The sequence below is a fragment of the Poecilia mexicana genome, unplaced genomic scaffold (assembly GCF_051168715.1).
Source record: "Poecilia mexicana isolate PSO_F unplaced genomic scaffold, ASM5116871v1 scaffold_20, whole genome shotgun sequence".
Classification (NCBI taxonomy): domain Eukaryota; kingdom Metazoa; phylum Chordata; class Actinopteri; order Cyprinodontiformes; family Poeciliidae; genus Poecilia; species Poecilia mexicana.
Genome location: NW_028263389.1, coordinates 23,491,468 through 23,508,002, shown reverse-complemented (window position 1 = coordinate 23,508,002; position 16,535 = coordinate 23,491,468). Strand labels below are relative to the sequence as shown.

General features: G+C 38.1%; 1 protein-coding gene and 1 long non-coding RNA gene across 2 annotated transcripts in view; one reads left to right on the top strand and one right to left on the bottom strand.

Moving 5' to 3' along the window:
- Window positions 1–16,535, bottom strand: part of hecw1a (HECT, C2 and WW domain containing E3 ubiquitin protein ligase 1a) — a 129,379-nt gene that overhangs the window by 72,883 nt on the left and 39,961 nt on the right. The window lies entirely within an intron of this gene.
- On the top strand, window positions 14,583–16,046 carry LOC148153488 (uncharacterized). The gene is made up of 2 exons (XR_015761716.1): window positions 14,583–14,901; window positions 15,168–16,046. It is a non-coding gene; the product is annotated as an uncharacterized LOC148153488 (long non-coding RNA).

The following is a 16,535-nucleotide window of genomic DNA, read 5'->3' as shown; positions in this document are numbered from 1 at the left end:
AGTCAAGACCAAGACCAGCGCCCCACGCTACATGATACTATAAAATGTGAAATATGATCAAAATTACTTCTCAAATTGATCTGAAAGATCCATATTCACATAAAAACACCTAGATATTAAATACTTAATAAAATTAATCAATATTAATTTTGCTTCCATCTCAGTGCTACAATCCGCGGTGGTCTCATGCCATCCTTAAAAAGATAACGCCCTGGGTGTTTGTCCATGTTGCTCATGTCAGAAACCACCACTGTCTGCACCATTAAACATAGCAATTGAGGCAATGCCCTGACGGTAAATAACGCTCAACTATGAACACTGACCAAGGAGCAACAAGCAAGAAGTAACCAATCACAAGACGCTCACCGTGACTGTTCTCACCCTCTCTCCCACTACATGAAACCAGATAGTCTGACACCATGGCAGACTACCATTACAGCTGCCACTTTGACCGAAAACAATCAAAGAGCAGTGTGCATGCTCTGTGTGCTCTTTCGTTCTTGTTTTATTTATTTGTTAATTAAAAAATATCAATGTACATAATTAAATAAAATAATGATAGCTGCTGCAGTGTACGCAGGGGATTACAATAACAAAGAAGAGTGTTCTGTCAGGTCAGCACATGCTGTCAGATCGTCATACGCTTAGCACAAACTCACGGCTATATCTGTCTGACACGTTTTTACTATATAATTTTATTTAATTAGCAACATAGAATCATGACGTAGATCATTATACACTTTATTAACAGTTGTATGGCATCTTGACTTAGCGGTTAAGTAGGTTAATGAGTTTTACACGGGCGTGTGTTGTAGCTGACTCCAGCTGCAGCCAGACCAATAAATACAATTTGAAAAAACAATGCATGTATATCTACATAGTTATCATGGAAAACAATTTAATTACTTATTTTCATCATAACTTGTGTATGGTGAGCTGACAACTCCTCTGACTGTCGGACTTCTTAATGCGCAGGCATGGTACTCACTGCATGTATGCTATTCTGACAGCGTATGGTAATCTAATGGGCTCTTTGCACCTACAGCGTTGACGTTACATCTCCAGGAGCTAATGCGGCTCACTTGTTTCCGCTTTGAGTTACCATGACTGGTAGAAAAGACTAAGTCGTATTTCAGATGCAAAAAACGCAATACTATGAACGTTGTTGTCTTCCTAATATAATGAGCTTTTAAGTTTTCATTAATTTCCAAGCAATCCTGAATTAAGAAGATGGTGGCTTGTAAATATTTGTCACTACCAGTTAAAGCTAACGCTGCACAACACAAAGTTTGCAGCCTTCACTTCACTCCAGATCAGCCTAAAAATACCAGGGATACGGATGATAAATAAAGGAGCCTCCCTGTGTTATTTCCATGGAATCACTTCCTTATTCAGCCTGAAAAAGCGAGTATATGGGAACGAGAGAGCAGACCAAAGCCAGACAGCCAAGCAACTGATCTGCCTGTACATACTGCTGTAAACACCGTCCTGAGCTCTTCACAAGAAACATGCAAAGGTAATAAAACGAAATAACACGGAGACATGTTCACGGTCATATTTTTCTAAAAGCAGCAACTTTGAACCTGAACAGCTGAACCAGATCTCTGACACCCAGAGCTGCGCTACTGTTAAGCTATGAGGCTTGTTGTGCTTCGTCGTGCTTCGGAAGTAAAAAGCCCGAACCGTAACCGAACCCCTTTAGTCTGACACTAACGACAATAAACACACAATATACTTAAAAATTAGGTAAAAACATTGTCAGTTAGAATGTTTAGATACTTAAATAGCACATTTTTACAAGAACAATGTCCGAGAATATTGCCTACTAGCATAAGCTAAGGTTAATGTTAGCCACAAAGTTTAAGTAAAACTCACCTTAGTATCACTAAATGTATAACGAGGCATACATCTTAAAACCTTTCTCCAGCTTACTTGTTGGGGCTTCGGATCGATGTACAAACCTTGGCCAAGCCCTGAAAGCACCTATTGTAAAAGGCCATTTTCAATAGATTGGAAACAATCGAGCCGCTTTTCCACAAACGCGGAAGCTGAGGTGCAAAAAGTCCATAGAACGACTCTCAGTGACACTCCAGTCCTATCTAATAAGTACAGAGAAAAGCAGATGAATCGTACTGTTCCTGAATGTTACATCACTATATTGGTGACTTTTGGACACAGCGTTGTCCCATATATGCTACAAGTCAGTCAACACCTCCGCACAATAATTCAGCGCAGTGAGTGACAACTTTTTTCATCACAAATGCTTATGTGTCTCTGTACAGCTAGCTTTGCTAACATCACGTCAACGGAGCTTACCTTTCTTTGAGCTACTTTTCTAAGTGACGAAAAAAGTAAGACGTTGTCCCCACCGTCTGTGAAACTTCCTGGATGTTGAGTTAGCTGTGGCCATCGGATTTCTTATTATTTATGCAGCGCTATTATGTTACTGACGATTAAACATCTTATGCCGCTGAGAGAAAACCACTGCGCCTGTCTCAGAGCTCCGCGTGCGAGTGAAAGGTGGGGAGGGGGAGGGGAGAGAAACAGAAACACGTATTTGGCAAGTCACGTTATTGCTTGGATTTTAATTGGTGCGTTTTGCATCCACTGAAAACAAAGATGTTAACAAATAAACTAGATAGTGTGCTGTATGTTTAGTGATATTTTAACAGTTGCGGTCTCGACTGGTCTTGGAAATAAAATGCCGAGTCCTCAGCGTCCGAGACCGAGACAAGACCGAGACCAAATGCGGTCGAGTCCGAGACGAGACCGAGACCATCAATAAATGGTCTCGAGACCGTTATCGAGACTAAGACCATTCTCGAGTACTACAACACTGCTAAATGGGGACAGTACATTCAAATTCAAATTCCAGAAGCTAAGAAACATTTCTAGACTATCATTGCACAATGAACTATGACATTTCAAAAAGTACAGAGTTTGAAGAACAATGGGACAAAGAAACACAAGGTGAAGCGGTGAATCTTGTGTCCCAATATATAATTGTTGGGAAACGGGAGTCGGATGAAAACCCATTAATGCAGAACATGTTAAAGCAAGTTCCTGAATCAGTATGGTCAAAACATGAAACAGATGTGGGATTAGTGAAATCCCACATCTGTTAACCCATTTAAGGTTGAACTGAAACCAAATGCTAAACTTCCATTCCGTCCTCAATATCCATTAAAACCAGAAGCGGAAGAAGGAATCAGCCAAACCATTGAAGGATTGTTAAAAGCAGGAGTGTTGGTGGAAATTGAAAGTCCATGCAATACGCCAATTTTTCCAGTTCTGAAAGCAGATAAGTCAAAGTATCACCTAGTACATGACCTTCGCACAATAAACGATGTGGTGGAAGACAGATCATCGGCAGAAATGCCCAACCCCCACACACTTTTAACCGCAATCCCTGCTGAAGCAAAATTTTTCACGGTAATTGAGCTTTGTTCAGCATTTTTCACCATTCCCTTAGCGGAACAATCTCAATACCTGTTTGCATTTACTTACAGAGGTAAGAAGTACAGCTACACTCGATTACCAAGGCTTCAAACACAGCCCACATGTGTTCAATCAAGCACTCAGACAGGACTTAGAAGGATTGGAAATAAATAGCACATTGTTTCTGTTTGTTGACGACATTCTAATTGCGTCGCCTACACTGGATGACTGCCATCATGATTCAATAAAAGTCCTTCAAAGACTGGCTGGAGGAGGGTATAAAGCCTCCAAAGACAAATTATGGTATTGTCAGGCACAGGTAGAATACCTGGGTAGACAACTCTCAGAAGGGAGCATTGGCATATCACCTTCTGAGGGTGTCAGCAAAGCTCCATGCCCACGAACAGTTAAAGAAATGATGACATTTCTCATCATGACAGGTTTCAATGCTGATTGGATAGAAAGTTATGCAGAAAAAACAGCACCACTCAGAGAACTCATGAAAGAACCAAGTCATCAAAACTAAAAGAATCTGCTAAAATGGACAATAGAAGCAAAAGTAGCATTTGAATCAATACAATGTGAAATGCAGAGTGCACCTGCACTAGCAGTTCCAAACTATGACAAACCTATATGTTGCAAACACAAAAGACATGTATGTCACAGCAGTTTTGATGCAGGAAACATGTACAGGTCAAAGAAAACAACCAAATGCTTATTACAGCACAAAGTTGGACAATGTAGCGCAAGGCTGGCCACCATGTTATCAGGGGCTAGCAGCACTCTACCATGCTTATGAAAAAGCTTAAACCATAACAATGGATTATCCAATTACAATATTAACTCACCACAAAATCGCAGTTAATAAACCTAGGAAAATTTGTCATTACACAAGCAAGAAGTTTGCAGTATATGCTACTTCTGACATATCCTGACATAACTATTCAAAGATGTGTCACCAAATGTGATTCCTTTGGATCGTGATGGAGAAACACATGAGTGTGTAGCAGAAACAATGAAATACACAAGACTCAGACCTGATTTGGAATCCACTCCATTGCCTGACGCAGAAGTCACATACTTTGTTGACGGGTCATGTTTCAGAGACCACCTAGGAAACCACACAGGTTTTGCAGTGGTACATCAAATAGGTGAGAATTTTGTAACCGTCAAAGCTAAAAGATGTGACCAACCATGTTCTGCACAACTTGCAGAACTTAAAGCATTAACTGAGGCCTGTAAAATGGCTAGGTCAAAAGTTGCAAATGTGTTCACGGATTCAGCCTATGCCATGGCGTATGCTTTTTATTTGGCGCAATTTGGAAACAAAGAAGTTTCAAAAGAGCAGATGGAACCCTAGTGCAACACGAAGCACAACTGAAAGAATTGATTGCTGCCATGATGCTTCCTTCGAAGCTGGCAGTGATTAAGTGTCAAGCACATCGCAAAGGCAATGACATTGTTGTAAGAGGTAACAACATGGCAGATGAATTGGCAAAAATGGCGTCCAAGAGCCAATGGCCATCTTGGCACTTGTAATAGCCTTAGAACACTGGAAATACCAGAAGATGTGATTCTGATGCAACAACAAGCAAGTAGCAGTGAACGTGATCTTTGGGCACGCAGAGGTGCTACGATGAGTGAAAATGGCTTATGGAGGTCACACCAAGGCCTACTAATAGCACCTGTAGCGTTATTAACATTACTGGTCTCAGAAGCCCACGGCTTTGACCACCACGCCCGAGGAAAAGTCATGGAAAAATTGAAAAAACAAGGTTTCTGGTCTCCACACATGCAAGACATGGTGGACGAAATTCTAAGCCAGCGTGAAATATGTGCCGAAAACAATGCTTGAAAAGGCATAAAGCCAGGTATTGGACACATTCCAGTTCAAGACGGACCTTTCAAACACCTAGTGATAGATTATGTAGACATGCTCAAACCAGTTCAAGGTAAAAGGTACATGTTGGTGATAATTGATTGTTTCAGTCAATGGGTCAAAGCAGTACCATCAAAAACCTTAGGAGCAGACACAATTATCAAATTTTTGATGAGAGAAGTAATTCCAAGATTTGGAATTCCATCTAAAATCAGTTCAGACAATGGCTCAGCTTTTGTACAAAAAGTTGTTAAAGGCATTTTGCAAAAGTTACAGATCAAACAGCGTTTTGGCGCAGTCTACCACCCTCAGAGCATAGGCGTAGGAAGCGGGGGGCATGGGGGGACATGTCCCCCCCAATATTGGAGAAAGTCACATTCGTCCCCCCCAATAATTTCACCGCTGTTGCAAAGAATTTTAAAATCTTCCACTCGCGTGCTCTTATTTTGAAGGCGCACAACAGCGCATTCAGCAGAGCGCTTCCTCCCCCTCCCCCCTCTGAACGGCTCAGAGTAAAGGTAGCAGCAGACAGAGAAGGAGGTAAACGATCTGTCAGGAATTTTGCTATGAATATCGCTCGTTTATAACATCTTGTTGTCAGTTTACTTTCAAATATAGAACTAAATCTTTTAGGTTAAGCCGTTTTAATTCTGGGATAGTCACATGTCCAAAATTTTACTGCTAACTTTGTTTAAAAGTTAGCTAGTCTAGTCACAATGATTTAGAATGAGACTGAAACAGGAACGAAATTAGCCTTTTTATTATTTAAAGTGAGCAACATCTGATCATACTCGACCACTTAACATGTATTTATATATTATATTATATTATATTATATTATATTATATTATATTATATTATATTATATTATTTAGATATTTAGGAGAACAGCAGTGCTAGAATGATGTTGAAGAAAGGTGAAGAAGCTCTGGTGAGATCTTCATTTAGTTTACTGAAATATATATTAACTGTTTTTAATTTTTAAATAAGCTAAACTATTTTATTATGAGAGGAGCAGGTCAGGGAAGACATAAGAGAGCCAGGTGGAGTTTCAGTGTAAAGATATAAAAAATATATTAATTAATTACATTAAAAATTATATTAATTAATTATATTAATTATATTAAAAATTATATTAATTACCCCCTTACGGACGACGGGATTGCCGGCGATCCGAGATGCATACATATTTTTCAAATGCCGGTAGAATTCGAACCACGTAAGGTAGAATAATATTTATTTTTTTATATAAAACCGTAAGAATTATACTTACTTTTCCGACAATCCACATGTCCCAGAAGCGCTGCATGCTGCACTTACGACTTCATAGATTTATAATAAACAGAGGAGCCACACATGCCTGGCACATGTATACATGGCATCTCTCTATATCAGGGGTGTCAAACTCAATTTCACCGAGGGCCACTTCAGCATATTGGCCCCCCTCAACAGGCCACATTGACGGTACAAATCAGGAGTGCATCCCTGCTAAAACACCCCAGACAAAAGGTTGACTTTCCTCATTCAGTTCTGTAGAGGCTTAAAATGAGTCAATGGTCCAGGTGTGTTAGAGAAGGAATGCATCTAAAGTTGCAGATGGTAGCTCTGGAAAACTAGACTTGGGCACCCATAGCATAAATGTATAAAAATACAATGTTAAAAATAAATTAAACACCACCTCATATTGTTAAATAACTGATTTTATGTATTGAAGTTTTAAATATTACATTTGAGTTTCCATGGATGTAAAATTACTGCTCAGTTTAAAAATTACAATATTTAAATCAGTGTTTAAAGGTAAGCAAACAAATAATAAAAACAAGTCACATGGGCAGACATTATAGACTTTACGCAAAGATTTAGTCTCAGAGGCAACTGAAATCAATTAATTTAAAAAACCCTTTCTGAATATCATCTCATGGTCTCTGAACTAAATGCGTCTTTCTGACCGGGAGCTGACAGCGTGTTGAAGAGTTATGGACCGGACGCTTTGGAGCGTCTGGTTAGGCAGCGCATTACAAACCTTTGATTGAAATGGCGCGTTAAATTAAAGTCTCCATTACAGACCAGAGAAAAGTAAAGAGAATGCAACGTTGTGTTAATCCATTTGAGGAGCCGGTAGTTTATCTTGAGGAAATAAATGACGATCCAAAAGTTAATTAAACTGTAACTTGCGCAGTCCGCTGCTCAACCACTGCGGACGAGGCTCCGCCGCTGCGAAGAATTAGAAACCGCTGGAAGTAACTCATCCAGCAGATTTAACAAATGGAGCCTTCTTGGTGCATGTTACCCAGGAGAGCGGCGTTCTGGAGGAGCTGCAGACGAAACATCTGTCCGTTTGGGAGAAGCAAAACCACGCAAAAAAAAATAAAAAAAATAAAAATCCTGGTAAAAGCGCACACCGGACCGCGCAGGGTAAAACACTCAGAGTTCAGTTGATCTGTTTGGATCAGACAGATCCAACTGACTGATGAATTAGTGCAGATTTTTCTGCAGATGGGAACCAGGAGGAAGTTGTTCAGACCCCAGCGGGTGAAGTGATGCTAATTTAAGTGAAGTCGCTTAATTTAATTTATTAAAAGTTATTGGGGCCTCAGTCAGTGGTTTTTGTCACTGCGAGAAAAATGTAGATACATTTATCTGCTTAATTTGTGATGGGATCTGGATTCACGGTGAATATTAACTAAACCGCATAAAATGCGGCTAAATAGCCAATGTTAATATGATTGTAATTTCACGGATAAAAATAGTACAGGACCGTTTTTTTTTTTTTATGTTGTCGGTCAAGATAACGGATAACAAAAAAAGTCTAGCGCGACCTGCCGCCCTGACACCAACTCACACATCTTCATTCACAGTCTTACTTGTAAATCGATTTTTCTTTTCTTGGACGTTTTGATGTTAGCTTGTCGATGTCTCAGTTTTATTCGCTGGTAAAATCAATAAGCAGCTTGAGGTGACTCTGCTGCTCTCTAGTGGCGAAAAGCCGTAATGTTGGCTGGTAACAATCGGAATTCATTGTGGGAGATGTAGTTTGTAGTCAATTCGTGCTCAAAACCTATTTTAAGTCAATCATCGGCCTATAAAATGCTGGGGCGGGCCACATAAAATGACATGGCGGGCCACATGTGGCCCGCAGGCCTTGAGTTTGACACATGTGCTCTATATGGTTTTTAGATCTGCGCCATCACTTCCTGGTTTGGATCTCCCATTCTCACGTCGACAGAGTAAGATATCGTGAGATATTTTCACAGGACTACATATCCCATCAGGCTTTATTTCCGGATACAGTGTGCTGTACCATTCACATTGAGCCACGTAGTGCCTCCTGGCATACAAAATGGAGCCACGTGTGCGGTACACATTTTTTTTTATTTTTTAGATCTCTATTGAGAAACGGTAACAGTACAAACATCCTAAACGGTGTAAAATGTATGAAAAAATACACAAAATCAATTAGACAGATGCACAACATTTCTATTTTGGCTTTGGATACATGTTATAAACTTGGCTGTATGTGCAAAACTAACTTTTGCAAAAACTCAAAATACAATTTATATGGTTCATCAGGCCTCAGTGCAACTTCTTTATATTGACAACTTTCCAAAAAAATATTAGGAAATTGTTATATTTGCAATATATTGAAAAAAATTATGAACCGAATGATGTTTTTGTGATTTTTCTTTGCAGTTTTTAGCATTTTATTTTGTTGTTATGGATTAATAACATATAAATTATGAAAGACCTGGATTTAAGGATTGTATTGATGTGTTGGTTATTGAAATGCTCTAAATAATGGCTGTGCAGCATCAAAAAATGTAAAAGTAAGCTCATGCGAACCTTTATAATTGTAAAAAAAGTGCTTGAGGAGAGGTTTAAAAATAAATTAGTGAAAATTTTTGCTACACAGTAAATAGAGTTGAGATGTATAATAATGTATGCATCTGAAAATGAAGTTGTTTAAATTCTCATTCTGTATGATAAAAACTTACTTTTTATATTTAGTTCACATTCTGACACTGTACATTAGTAAAGTGTCTGTTGTAAATACATGAATCCATGCAGGAACATCAGGCTGCAGAGAGTCAGAGGGAGGCAGAGACAGAAACACATATCCGTAGATATTTTAGTTAAATGTTTGTGGCTGAAAATGACAGGGAAAAAAAAAAACATTTAGGCTTTTTGCTTCAGTGTTTTTCATGGCTCTTCTTTGGTAAGTTACTGAATGCAGGGCTGGAAAGTGAGACTGAGTTAACAGTGAGGAGCTAAGGTATCTGTTAGACGTGAAAAGTATAATTTTTATTTATTTTGTAGATCAAACTGTTGCACTGATTGTTGTTAAAGAAGATCAAAACTTGTTTAGATTTTATTTTTCTTGGTCAAACTGCTGTATTGAGTTTAAAACTGCCGAGTCCTATTTTATGAGCTGTTTTCTACTTTGGTTTTAGAAAGAGGTAGAACCAGTTCAATTGCCAGTCAATTTATATCAATGCATTTTGACCAATAATCAAATGTCTTTTGACCAATAAAATATATCAGAATCTGGTAGCCTGTTTGTGCTACCAGAGTATTTAGCTTGCTAGTTGTGAGAGGCAAATGCTAAAGTGAGTGTTCATCCTGGAATGACGGTCATTATACTACACATAACTTTAATCTGATTATTGGATTGTAAATAGTAATGTGTTAGAATACTTGTTACTGAAACAAGGGTCAGATTAGAGTAATGCATTACTGATGTGTTGATGGCATCAGGCAAGTGCAGAGGGAGGGGCTGGGCTAGTAAGAAATTACTAATAAAATATCTTACATATGCATAGCTGTATGGTCTATATAGAGATTTTCCTTAGCTTTGATTGTATATCTCACAATTTTGTAAATTATTATTGTTTATTAAACTCTGAAAGCTGTGAGGCTTTGTTAATATTCTGTCCTAGAATCCGGTGAGATGTGCCCTTTTTTTTGAGCACCTGCCCCTTTAGTGGTCCCTGCACGGCCCTGGATGGCATAATTGTTTGACAATTCTGCTCAAGCTATTTACTGATCTGTCAGGTTTCCGATATGTGTCCCCCCCAATGACAGACTCGTTCCTACGCCCTTGCTCAGAGCCAGGGAATGGTGGAGCGCATCAATGCCACGTTGAAAGCAAAACTTCGGAAAATTTGGGCATCAACTAAACTAAACTGGGTAGATGCTTTGCTTCTAGCACTAATGAGCTATCACATGCAAATGCACAGAAGCACTCATTTAACACCGCATGAAATGCTGACTGGCAGGCCTATGCCTGTGCCGCAGTGGAGGTTACCTTTCAAGGGACCTCCCCTTGAACAGTTGTAAACTGAGTTGAAAGACTATGTTCAACAACTAACTGCTATCAATAGAGCTAACTATTTGCAGGAAAAATCCAGACGTCCAGAGTTGACAGTGTTGGAACCACCGGTGAAGCCAGGCGATTTGGTGTACATCAAGGTGTACAGACGCAGATGGCATGAGGCCCAATGGGAAGGACCTTATGAAGTCAAGAGAGCAACCCCAATGGCTGTCCAAGTAAAAGGAAGTACCACTTGGCATCATTTGACTCATTGCACTAAAGTTCAAAATAAAGACAAAGTGAAACTTGAGTTTTACAAGGAAGATGAGCAGAAACTTCACAGCGATGAGACTGATACTGATAACAATCCAATTGTGGATGTTGACAGAAGTGGTGAACCGAGCAGCAGTGACAGCAGAGATGAACTTACACAACCTGCAGCTGACACCACGGGACAAACCAACCATGACGAACCAAAGTGACAGAGAATGGACTCAAAGACAGCCTCCAGGGGGGACAAACGGTGACTTACAGACGACTGTTCACAACACAAGATCCATCTCCAATGACAAAGATAAGTACCACGCAACTTAAAGAAATCCAGACAAGTACATACCAGTGTTCTTTCCAGCAAGTGTCAACTCAGATGTTTCCAAAAAATTGATTCATATAACTAGACATGTTAAGTTACAATTGTGTAAATTTAACTAGGACTATTCCTACACTATTTTTTTCTGGGTGATCAAACATATCCGATAGCAGACAGCTACTGGATGTGTGGTGATGACGTTTTGATCAACACTTTGCCCTTAAAATGGGTAGGCCTTGCGCCCTTGTTCAAATGAAATTACCAGTAACCCTAGTGTATGAAGGAGTTAAAGACTTAATAGGAATGCACAACAATAAAACAAGGCTTCGTAAAAGCCTGGGGGATTATGGGTTGAATGAAGGAGCATATTTGAATCTTATAGGTCAACCAAGAGGAATTCCAGATGAATTCAAGGCGCAACATGAACTCCATGCAGGTTTTGATATCTTACCGTGGATCACAATTAACAAAAATGTTGAATGGATTAACTATGTTTATTACAACCAACAGAGAATGATCAACTTTACCGATGAAGGATTTATGGCCCTAGGAGAACAACTCCATGAAACAAGTAGAATGGCAAAATAAAACAGACAAGCATTAGGTTGGATCTTGGCCAATATGGGAGGAGTTTGCCATATGTTTGCTAATGAATGCTGCACTTATACCCTATGAATACATCACCAAAAGGTACATTTAGAGCAGTAATGACTAAGTTGAGGAAACTGAAATCGGAATTCAAAGAAAATGCAGGGAAGAACACTTGGTCATGGAAAAGTCTGGAGGAAATTTTAGGTGAATGGGGAGCCTTAGCAGCCAAAATAGGAATAACTCTGATAATAATACTAATTGTTATTTTTCTGCTTGTGTGTTGTGTGATCCCTATTATGAGGAAATGGATCTTGGGGACTGTATACAGATGGATGACCAAGGACGGTGAACATCAGACGGACTAAGCACAAGGCCGCCCGGACCAGTGAACCATGACCAATTCAAAGGATTGCTGAACTCAAGGACAAGTGTTGCCTGAATTAAAATCGCTTATGAGATGTTGAAAGATCTAAAAGGTTCAAGGGAAATGAAGTCGAACTTGGGTTGGAAAAACGGACTTATGGGAAAGACAGTTTGCATACACCATTACACATACTTATTACACAATTTATATACAATACAACACGGGTGGCCCACACATAGTTAACACACTAGGAACACGAGTGAGTGTGAGTGAGCATGAATGTGTGAGACAGTATGAATGAGAATGTGAGTATGAATGACAATGTGAGCGTAAGAGTGCCTGGATGAGCACAAGCATTAAGCGACCAATACTTTGATTATTATGATTAGCATTTCAATCACACAATCACTCTGATATATGTGAGTTATGGACATTTCTTCATAAATTGTCATCAAGATTATGTATCAATATTGAAGTTTAAACTATTATCATGAATATCTATGATTTGGGTCACTGTGGATCCATGATTGTATTACATTTGTGCCAGATTATGGGATACTAGCGGTCGCCCATGGCGAGCGGGGACCATAAGATAGTTGTTTCCCTGGAAATAACATAAAGCAACAAAAGACCAACAGGGTTTTTCGATCTTATACAAATGGAAGAACAATCATGGAAGCAATGACTAAGTGTGTTTAATCAATGTATTGGAATTGTTGTATTAGTTACAGTTACCCATGAAAACAAAGTTTACCCCCACTATCCATTTTATTTCACTTTTAAGTGACTTTTATATATATTTCGAAGGTTATATACAGAGTTGTACTCACGGGAAGCTATGTAAACTTAGTATAGATATTAACAAAAACAACTGCTAAGGATAATTAGGATTCCACTTAAAAGCGGAATAGGGGTGATTATGTAAGAGCAGAAATACTATTTAAGGAGTTGTTTTTGTGAAAGGATTTTGGCTCAGCGCTAGGTCAACCTGACCAACTCCTTTCCTTCCATTTGCGTGCAAAGTGCAAATGGAACCAAAAAATGACTTGGAAAGGATGTCTGTTTGGACAAGATAAGAACAACAATTTGAGATAAACTGTCCTATTCAGCAATTCTGAAATGGAGCAGATGTTGAGTTCATGAGGTCTCAAATATTTTAAAGGTTGTCCAATACACACTACTAAGTTATACTAATAAGGCACGCCAGAATCTTTACGCAAATCAAGGGTAGCAACGTCATTGGTTGAAACTTTCCAACTCACATCAGTGAGGATGAGAATGTATAAAAAAGGATGATGTTTAGAATACGGGGAGATTTTTTATTGAGACTTTGAAAGATTTTTGAGTATTGAACTGATGAAACTGTAATGAGGAATCCGTGGTAGTGTAATAAATTCTGGCTCGTCTATGGCCTAGCAGCAAGAACTACGTCTCCGTGCATTATTTCTTTCACTTATATATTTAAGAGTTTAGCCGCCCTTCAATTCTCTAATACTATGAAGGCTAACTGAGATTCTGTAAATCTAAAAAAATTAATTATTCTCTAACATTGACTTAGATTATCTGACACAAGAGCCTAGATTAGAAATGAAACAATGTAACATATATTATAAAACTTATATTATGTTATAACATTCACCAGCAAAGTTTACACAGGTGATAAAGACTATTATTTATAAGTAATTCTTTCACTCTGTCAAAAGTAAGATATATCCCAAATCTTCCTTTTTTGTTTTGAAGGTTTCCTAAAGACACAATGTGAGGAAGAAGAGGGAAATATCTTTAGAGAGACGGATTCACTGCAGCACGGATGAATCTCGCATCGGATTTTGGACTCAGTCTCAGCTGCTGAATCTCTCTGAAGCTAGAACTCGTTGGCTGAAAAACATATACATATATCTATAGATATATGTATGTATAAACATATATATATATATGTATCTTTATTCATACATACATATAAACATGTATCCAATATATATTATTCAATATTGATAATTATTTATTTGTCATTATTAATCATTATTTATTTGTGTGTGTATAGTTATATAAATATGTATTGATATTGCTAAATAATTTATTAAATAAATTATGAATGGCTGTGTGTTTTGTAATATGCTCATCATACATCAATATCAGAATATTCCATTCCTATTCTATTGTTATAGCCACTAAGCATATTTAAATATGCTGAACTATGTATTAAAAAAATACTTAAAAAATATAATTGTTTATAAATGTAGCTTTGATAGATGTTTGAATATGGTTTCCAGTAACAAAAAAGCGTGTCATGATGGATTAAATGTGCTGATACGTCACTGTGCCTGCCAAGCACATAACGCTGAGTGGAGTGGTGGACCGCTCCAAGATGGCCAGGTCTCATCAACGACAATAGAGCTTCGGAGCATGACGTCACTGCTCTAGTCGAAGGGGTATCAGCGCCATCTTTGTTGCCACCGACAAAAACGACTGTCTCACAGATATTTTAGCTATGGCACGAACTTGCTGCGTTATTGGGTGTAATGTCCGATCACACGACCGAAAAGGTAAAAAGATGTAAAACTGACTTTCGTTTCACTATTTTCCTGCTTGGAAACAACGCGAGTAGGCTAAGTTATCGGAGCTAACTAAAAGAAGACGAATGTCCAGGTGTCAGCCGTTGAGACGTCCTGATATTACCTTCTCCAAAATCCCCAGATACCTACAAGTTTGCTCCAGACATTTCCATTCTGGTGAGTGTCTAAACTCGCTTTGTTAGTGTTGTGTCATAATTTATTTTGCTATGATTTTGTCCGGGTGTACTCATGATCAGTTTCTGTTGAGTTCATTTAAGTGGGTCAACCTTGTTTAGGTCGGGCTAATATTGTTTATGTAGCATAGTCCGAGTTTTGTCAGTGGACATCGAGGTTATTACATTGTTGTGAAGTAAACTATTTTACTAGTGTTATCAAATTTACAGTATTCATACTGATGTGTGTTCTGATATGTCCTCTTGAAGGCAAAACGACGTATGAAAATGGATTAGCTCAATCCTGACTGGGGTCCAGTGCTGAATATGGGTCACTGCGAGGTAAACGCCACAACATCGGACCGACATGGGCGTCAATTAAAGAGGCGATACAGCAAAACCATCAACAAATGGGGGAGCAAGTTACAGAGACTGTTTTTATTATTTACCCCAGAAGAGGTAAATAATGAAAACACAGTTCCAGAGGCTGTAGATGAGGAGCAAGTTGGAGAGGCTGAGGAAGAAACACAAGGAGAGGAGCTCAGCAAGGCTGCAGAAATATGTGTACAGTTGGAAGTGGCTGTTTTCTCTCATTCAATAATTTCATGTGGTAAACATTCATGAAACATTTGATTCAAGCACTTCAATTTGCATGTAAACAGGTGAAGAAATTAATCACATTTAAAGTAAAAATTTGATATTTGATATTATTAAAGGAAGATATATATATATATATATATATATATATATATATATATATACTTCCTTTAGTAATACTAGTTAGGTTTTTTTCTTTGTTTAGATTAGTGTTTCTCAACCCTGGTCCTCACCGCCCCCCTGCTCTGCATGTTTTAGATGTGCCTCTATTCCAGAACAGCTGATTCAAATTATTGCATGACCATCAAGTACTGCAGAAATCTGTTAATCACCAAGAGATACAATTCAGGTGTGTGGCAGAAGGGAAGCACCTAAAACATGCAGGACAGGGGGGAGGTGAGGACCAGGGTTGAGAAACACTGGTTTAGATCTTCACGTTACCTTTGTTATCCATTGTCTCCTGTTTCACTGTGTTTTGGATTTCCTTGTTTTCCCTGGATTTTGGATTTAGTTCGTTTATTTTGTTCATTAAAATAACATCCACATAAAGTACGTCTACTGCCTGCTATGTTTGTGTCCACTGCCACACCACATCATGACACAAACCAGATGAAAGAGCCCATCTTTAAACATTTAATGTGTAATTAAACAATAAAGGTGACAAGTAAATTTTATGAAATAGATCACACTTTAATAAATATTTGTTATATTTAACATATTCCAGGTAAGTGAACATGTAATGAGATAGATCCTGTCCTAGAATTTTATGTAATTGAACATTACTGGTAACAAGTGATGATCATCTGAGGTAATACATTTTATGAATATTTAAAAAAAATATTTTTTAAATATAATTTTGGTTAAAAAATAAAAAAGGGGTCAAAATGGAATAAAAATATGCCTAATCTATATGGTTTAGTAGAATAATTTCACACAGATTTTGAGTTAAAATCAAAATGACCTAGCGGCTATTTAAGAAAAATAAAAAAAATTCACTACAGAAATAGCTAAAAAAATATATATATATATAAAAAGTGTTAA